This window comes from Carettochelys insculpta, unplaced genomic scaffold (assembly GCF_033958435.1).
Source record: "Carettochelys insculpta isolate YL-2023 unplaced genomic scaffold, ASM3395843v1 scaffold_0043, whole genome shotgun sequence".
Taxonomy (NCBI): Eukaryota; Metazoa; Chordata; order Testudines; family Carettochelyidae; genus Carettochelys; species Carettochelys insculpta.
Window position 1 is genome coordinate 165001 of NW_027439080.1, and position 7500 is coordinate 172500.

General features: G+C 62.0%; 1 non-coding gene across 1 annotated transcript; it reads right to left on the reverse strand.

Moving 5' to 3' along the window:
- Positions 1–2199: 2199 nt before the first annotated feature.
- On the reverse strand, positions 2200–2318 carry LOC142006187 (5S ribosomal RNA). Its single transcript, XR_012643296.1, has one exon. It is a non-coding gene; the product is annotated as a 5S ribosomal RNA (ribosomal RNA).
- Between the last annotated feature and the right edge of the window lie 5182 nt (positions 2319–7500).

Consider the following 7500-nt stretch of genomic DNA (forward strand, 5'->3'; position numbering starts at 1 on the left):
GCACCAGGTCAACCTCCGCTGCTTTCAGCGGGGGTTGACCTGGTGGCCGATTCCCTCCCCGGGCACCAGGTCAACCTCCGCAGCTTTCAGCGGGGGTTGACCTGGTGGCCGATTCGCTCCCCGGGCACCAGGTCAACCTCCACTGCTTTCAGCGGGGGTTGACCTGGTGGCCGATTCCCTCCCCGGGCACCAGGTCAACCTCCGCTGCTTTCAGCGGGGGTTGACCTGGTGGCCGATTCCCTCCCGGGGCACCAGGTCAACCTCCGCTTCTTTCAGCGGGGGTTGACCTGGTGGCCGATTCGCTCCCCGGGCACCAGGTCAACCTCCGCTGCTTTCAGCGGGGGTTGACCTGCTGGCCGATTCGCTCCCCGGGCACCAGGTCAACCTCCGCTGCTTTCAGCGGGGGTTGACCTGGTGGCCGATTCCCTCCCCGGGCACCAGGTCAACCTCCGCTGCTTTCAGCGGGGGTTGACCTGGTGGCCGATTCCCTCCCTGGGCACCAGGTCAACCTCCGCTTCTTTCAGCGGGGGTTGACCTGGTGGCCGATTCGCTCCCCGGGCACCAGGTCAACCTCCGCTGCTTTCAGCGGGGGTTGACCTGGTGGCCGATTCCCTCCCCGGGCACCAGGTCAACCTCCGCTGCTTTCAGCGGGGGTTGACCTGGTGGCCGATTCGCTCCCCGGGCACCAGGTCAACCTCCGCTGCTTTCAGCGGGGGTTGACCTGGTGGCCGATTCCCTCCCCGGGCACCAGGTCAACCTCCGCTGCTTTCAGCGGGGGTTGACCTGGTGGCCGATTCGCTCCCCGGGCACCAGGTCAACCTCCGCTGCTTTCAGCGGGGGTTGACCTGGTGGCCGATTCGCTCCCCGGGCACCAGGTCAACCTCCGCTGCTTTCAGCGGGGGTTGACCTGGTGGCCCATTCGCTCCCCGGGCACCAGGTCAACCTCCGGTGCTTTCAGCGGGGGTTGACCTGGTGGCCGATTCGCTCCCCGGGCACCAGGTCAACCTCCGGTGCTTTCAGCGGGGGTCGACCTGGTGGCCGATTCCCTCCCCGGGCACCAGGTCAACCTCCGGTGCTTTCAGCGGGGGTTGACCTGGTGGCCGATTCCCTCCCCGGGCACCAGGTCAACCTCCGGTGCTTTCAGCGGGGGTTGACCTGGTGGCCGATTCGCTCCCCGGGCACCAGGTCAACCTCCGCTGCTTTCAGCGGGGGTTGACCTGGTGGCCCATTCGCTCCCCGGGCACCAGGTCAACCGCACCCTTTTTCGGCCGCCTTCGCCTCCAAATTTTTCCCCCCGTTTCCTTGCCCACTCCTCGGTCACTTCATACGCCCTCCCCCTTACATCCACCGTACGCAACACCTCCACCGGGCTTAATAGTCCACAACCGGGACCCAGGGCCTTCCCCGCTCTCAACAACCTCCACCCACGGTCCCCCTCCACCGGGCTTAATAGTCCACAACCGAGACCCAGGGCCTTCCCCGCTCTCAACAACCTCCACCCACGGTCCCCCTCCACCGGGCTTAATAGTCCACAACCGGGACCCAGGGCCTTCCCCGCTCTCAACAACCTCCACCCACGGTCCCCCTCCACCGGGCTTAATAGTCCACAACCGGGACCCAGGGCCTTCCCCGCTCTCAACAACCTCCACCCACGGTCCCCCTCCACCGGGCTTAATAGTCCACAAGCGAGACCCAGGGCCTTCCCCGCTCTCAACAACCTCCACCCACGGTCCCCCTCCACCGGGCTTAATAGTCCACAACCGAGACCCAGGGCCTTCCCCGCTCTCAACAACCTCCACCCACGGTCCCCCAAGACGCACGTTCCAAGCCTTAACCCTCAGACCATCCACCCCCCCTGGGGGGGACCCCACACCCACCTGACCCCAACTCACTCCCACCAAAAACACCACCACCGCCACCGCCTCAACGGCCTGCCCCACCCAGCACTCCCACACACACACCTGCCCCACCAACGCTCCACACACGCTTTCTTCCCTCTCCCCGACCCGACCCAAGCCATCGCACCGCACCGGGTGAGGGCCTAAGCTTCCTCGCCCGCCCCCCCGCCCCCGACACGCAGGCAGGCAGAGGGAAAGGCCTCAGCGCCCCCCAGGACCGTCGCGCCGCCTTGGCCTCACGGCTTCCCTGCTCCCGCACGGCAGACACACGCCCCGCTCTACCCCCGCTGGGGCCAAAAGCTGCCTACGGCACCTGGGATTCCCAGGCGGTCACCCATCCAGGTACTAGCCAGGCCCGGGACGGTTTACCTTCCGAGATCGGACGAGATCGGGGGCATTCGGTCCGGTATGGCCGTAGGCCCCCGCCTCCCCGGGCTTTAGCGTCAGCAGCCTGGCCTCAGTCAGCCGGGCCCAAACAATTAACCCGGAGGCCGGGCCGAGGGAAAACTTCCTCCGAGCCGGCCCAAGGGGAAGGGAGGACGAGGACGCCGGGCCCGGGAGGTGACAGGACGTGCACGTCAGACCCGGGAAGCTGTGCGCCCCGAGGTTAACCCCCGGGCCGGGGCGGGGAGAGAAAAATGTTCTAAGTCCGGTAGGGACAGCAGGTCAACCCCGGTCCGAGGCGGGGAGAGAAATTTTCCAAGTCCGGCAGGGACAGCAGGTCAACCCCGGCCGCCGTAGCAGAGGTTGACCTGGTGTCCGATTCGCTCCCCGGGCACCAGGTCAACCTCGGGCGCTTTAGCGGAGGTTGACCTGGTGTCCGATTCGCTCCCCGGGCACCAGGTAAACCGTGGCCGCTTTCAGCGGAGGTTGACCTGGTGGCCGATCCCCTCCTGGGGCTCCAAGTCCGGCAGGGACAGCAGGTCAACCCCGGCCGCTTTAGCAGAGGTTGACCTGGTGTCCGATTCGCTCCCCGGGCACCAGGTAAACCGTGGCCGCTTTCAGCGGAGGTTGACCTGGTGGCCGATCCCCTCCTCGGGCTCCAAGTCCGGCAGGGACAGCAGGTGAACCCCGGCCGCTTTAGCAGAGGTTGACCTGGTGTCCGATTCGCTCCCCGGGCACCAGGTAAACCGTGGCCGCTTTCAGCGGAGGTTGACCTGGTGGCCGATCCCCTCCTGGGGCTCCAAGTCCGGCAGGGACAGCAGGTCAACCCCGGCCGCTTTAGCAGAGGTTGACCTGGTGTCCGATTCGCTCCCCGGGCACCAGGTAAACCGTGGCCGCTTTCAGCGGAGGTTGACCTGGTGGCCGATCCCCTCCTCGGGCTCCAAGTCCGGCAGGGACAGCAGGTCAACCCCGGCCGCTTTAGCAGAGGTTGACCTGGTGTCCGATTCGCTCCCCGGGCACCAGGTAAACCGTGGCCGCTTTCAGCGGAGGTTGACCTGGTGGCCGATCCCCTCCTCGGGCTCCAAGTCCGGCAGGGACAACAGGTCAACCCCGGTCCCAGGCTGGAGAGAAAAATTTTCTAAGTCCGGCAGGGACAGCAGGTCAACCCCGGCCGCTTTAGCAGAGGTTGACCTGGTGTCCGATTCGCTCCCCGGGCACCAGGTCAACCTCTGGCGCTTTAGCAGAGGTTGACCTGGTGTCAGATTCGCTCCCCGGGCACCAGGTCAACCTCGGGCGCTTTAGCAGAGGTTGACCTGGTGTCCGATTCGCTCCCCGGGCACCAGGTAAACCGTGGGCGCTTTCAGCGGAGGTTGACCTGGTGGCCGATTCCCTCCTCGGGCTCCAAGTCCGGCAGGGACAGCAGGTCAACCCCGGTCCCAGGCGGGGAGAGAAAAAATTTCAAAGTCCGGCAGGGACAACAGGTCAACCCCGGTCCCAGGCTGGAGAGAAAAATTTTCTAAGTCCGGCAGGGACAGCAGGTCAACCCCGGCCGCTTCAGCTGAGGTTGACCTGGTGTCCGATTCGCTCCCCGGGCACCAGGTAAACCGTGGCCGCTTTCAGCGGAGGTTGACCTGGTGGCCGATCCCCTCCTGGGGCTCCAAGTCCGGCAGGGACAACAGGTCAACCCCGGTCCCAGGCGGGAGAGAAAAATTTTCTAAGTCCGGCAGGGACAACAGGTCAACCCCGGTTCCGAGCGGGAGAGAAAAATTTTCTAAGTCCGGCAGGGACAACAGGTCAACCCCGGTCCCAGGCGGCAGAGAAAAATTTTCTAAGTCCGGCAGGGACAACAGGTCAACCCCGGTCCCAGGCGGCAGAGAAAAAATTTCTAAGTCCGGCAGGGACAACAGGTCAACCCCGGTCCCAGGCGGCAGAGAAAAAATTTCTAAGTCCGGCAGGGACAACAGGTCAACCCCGGTCCCGGGCGGGAGAGAAAAATTTTCTAAGTCCGGCAGGGACAACAGGTCAACCCCGGTCCCAGGCGGCAGAGAAAAAATTTCTAAGTCCGGCAGGGACAACAGGTCAACCCCGGTCCCAGGCGGGAGAGAAAAATTTTCTAAGTCCGGCAGGGACAACAGGTCAACCCCGGTCCCAGGCGGCAGAGAAAAAATTTCTAAGTCCGGCAGGGACAACAGGTCAACCCCGGTACCGGGCGGGAGAGAAAAAATTTCTAAGTCCGGCAGGGACAACAGGTCAACCCCGGTCCCAGGCTGGAGAGAAAAAATTTCTAAGTCCGGCAGGGACAACAGGTCAACCCCGGTCCCAGGCGGCAGAGAAAAAATTTCTAAGTCCGGCAGGGACAACAGGTCAACCCCGGTCCCAGGCGGCAGAGAAAAAATTTCTAAGTCCGGCAGGGACAACAGGTCAACCCCGGTCCCAGGCGGCAGAGAAAAAATTTCTAAGTCCGGCAGGGACAACAGGTCAACCCCGGTCCCAGGCGGGAGAGAAAAATTTTCTAAGTCCGGCAGGGACAACAGGTCAACCCCGGTCCCAGGCGGGAGAGAAAAATTTTCTAAGTCCGGCAGGGACAACAGGTCAACCCCGGTCCCAGGCGGCAGAGAAAAATTTTCTAAGTCCGGCAGGGACAACAGGTCAACCCCGGTCCCAGGCGGCAGAGAAAAAATTTCTAAGTCCGGCAGGGACAACAGGTCAACCCCGGTCCCAGGCTGGAGAGAAAAAATTTCTAAGTCCGGCAGGGACAACAGGTCAACCCCGGTCCCAGGCGGGAGAGAAAAAATTTCTAAGTCCGGCAGGGACAACAGGTCAACCCCGGTCCCGGGCTGGAGAGAAAAATTTTCTAAGTCCGGCAGGGACAACAGGTCAACCCCGGTCCCAGGCTGGAGAGAAAAAATTTCTAAGTCCGGCAGGGACAACAGGTCAACCCCGGTCCCAGGCGGCAGAGAAAAAATTTCTAAGTCCGGCAGGGACAACAGGTCAACCCCGGTCCCAGGCGGGAGAGAAAAATTTTCTAAGTCCGGCAGGGACAACAGGTCAACCCCGGTCCCAGGCGGCAGAGAAAAAATTTCTAAGTCCGGCAGGGACAACAGGTCAACCCCGGTACCGGGCGGGAGAGAAAAAATTTCTAAGTCCGGCAGGGACAACAGGTCAACCCCGGTCCCAGGCGGCAGAGAAAAAATTTCTAAGTCCGGCAGGGACAACAGGTCAACCCCGGTCCCAGGCTGGAGAGAAAAATTTTCTAAGTCCGGCAGGGAGAACAGGTCAACCCCGGTCCCAGGCGGCAGAGAAAAATTTTCTAAGTCCGGCAGGGACAGCAGGTCAACCCCGGTCCCAGGCTGGAGAGAAAAATTTTCTAAGTCCGGCAGGGACAGCAGGTCAACCCCGGCCGCTTTAGCAGAGGTTGACCTGGTGTCCGATTCGCTCCCCGGGCACCAGGTCAACCTCTGGCGCTTTAGCAGAGGTTGACCTGGTGTCAGATTCGCTCCCCGGGCACCAGGTCAACCTCGGTCGCTTTAGCAGAGGTTGACCTGGTGTCCGATTCGCTCCCCGGGCACCAGGTAAACCGTGGCCGCTTTCAGCGGAGGTTGACCTGGTGGCCGATTCCCTCCTCGGGCTCCAAGTCCGGCAGGGACAGCAGGTCAACCCCGGTCCCAGGCGGGGAGAGAAAAAATTTCTAAGTCCGGCAGGGACAACAGGTCAACCCCGGTCCCAGGCTGGAGAGAAAAATTTTCCAAGTCCGGCAGGGACAGCAGGTCAACCCCGGCCGCTTCAGCTGAGGTTGACCTGGTGTCCGATTCGCTCCCCGGGCACCAGGTAAACCGTGGCCGCTTTCAGCGGAGGTTTACCTGGTGGCCGATCCCCTCCTCGGGCTCCAAGTCCGGCAGGGACAACAGGTCAACCCCGGTCCCAGGCGGGAGAGAAAAATTTTCTAAGTCCGGCAGGGACAACAGGTCAACCCCGGTCCCAGGCTGGAGAGAAAAATTTTCTAAGTCCGGCAGGGACAGCAGGTCAACCCCGGCCGCTTTAGCAGAGGTTGACCTGGTGTCCGATTCGCTCCCCGGGCACCAGGTCAACCTCTGGCGCTTTAGCAGAGGTTGACCTGGTGTCAGATTCGCTCCCCGGGCACCAGGTCAACCTCGGTCGCTTTAGCAGAGGTTGACCTGGTGTCCGATTCGCTCCCCGGGCACCAGGTAAACCGTGGCCGCTTTCAGCGGAGGTTGACCTGGTGGCCGATTCCCTCCTAGGGCTCCAAGTCCGGCAGGGACAGCAGGTCAACCCCGGTCCCAGGCGGGGAGAGAAAAAATTTCTAAGTCCGGCAGGGACAACAGGTCAACCCCGGTCCCAGGCTGGAGAGAAAAATTTTCCAAGTCCGGCAGGGACAGCAGGTCAACCCCGGTCCCAGGCGGGAGAGAAAAATTTTCTAAGTCCGGCAGGGACAACAGGTCAACCCCGGTCCCAGGCGGCAGAGAAAAAATTTCTAAGTCCGGCAGGGACAACAGGTCAACCCCGGTCCCAGGCGGGAGAGAAAAATTTTCTAAGTCCGGCAGGGACAACAGGTCAACCCCGGTCCCAGGCGGCAGAGAAAAAATTTCTAAGTCCGGCAGGGACAACAGGTCAACCCCGGTACCGGGCGGGAGAGAAAAAATTTCTAAGTCCGGCAGGGACAACAGGTCAACCCCGGTCCCAGGCTGGAGAGAAAAAATTTCTAAGTCCGGCAGGGACAACAGGTCAACCCCGGTCCCAGGCGGCAGAGAAAAAATTTCTAAGTCCGGCAGGGACAACAGGTCAACCCCGGTCCCAGGCGGGAGAGAAAAATTTTCTAAGTCCGGCAGGGACAACAGGTCAACCCCGGTCCCAGGCGGGAGAGGAAAATTTTCTAAGTCCGGCAGGGACAACAGGTCAACCCCGGTCCCAGGCGGCAGAGAAAAATTTTCTAAGTCCGGCAGGGACAACAGGTCAACCCCGGTCCCAGGCGGCAGAGAAAAATTTTCTAAGTCCGGCAGGGACAACAGGTCAACCCCGGTCCCAGGCGGCAGAGAAAAATTTTCTAAGTCCGGCAGGGACAACAGGTCAACCCCGGTCCCAGGCTGGAGAGAAAAAATTTCTAAGTCCGGCAGGGACAACAGGTCAACCCCGGTCCCAGGCGGGAGAGAAAAAATTTCTAAGTCCGGCAGGGACAACAGGTCAACCCCGGTCCCAGGCG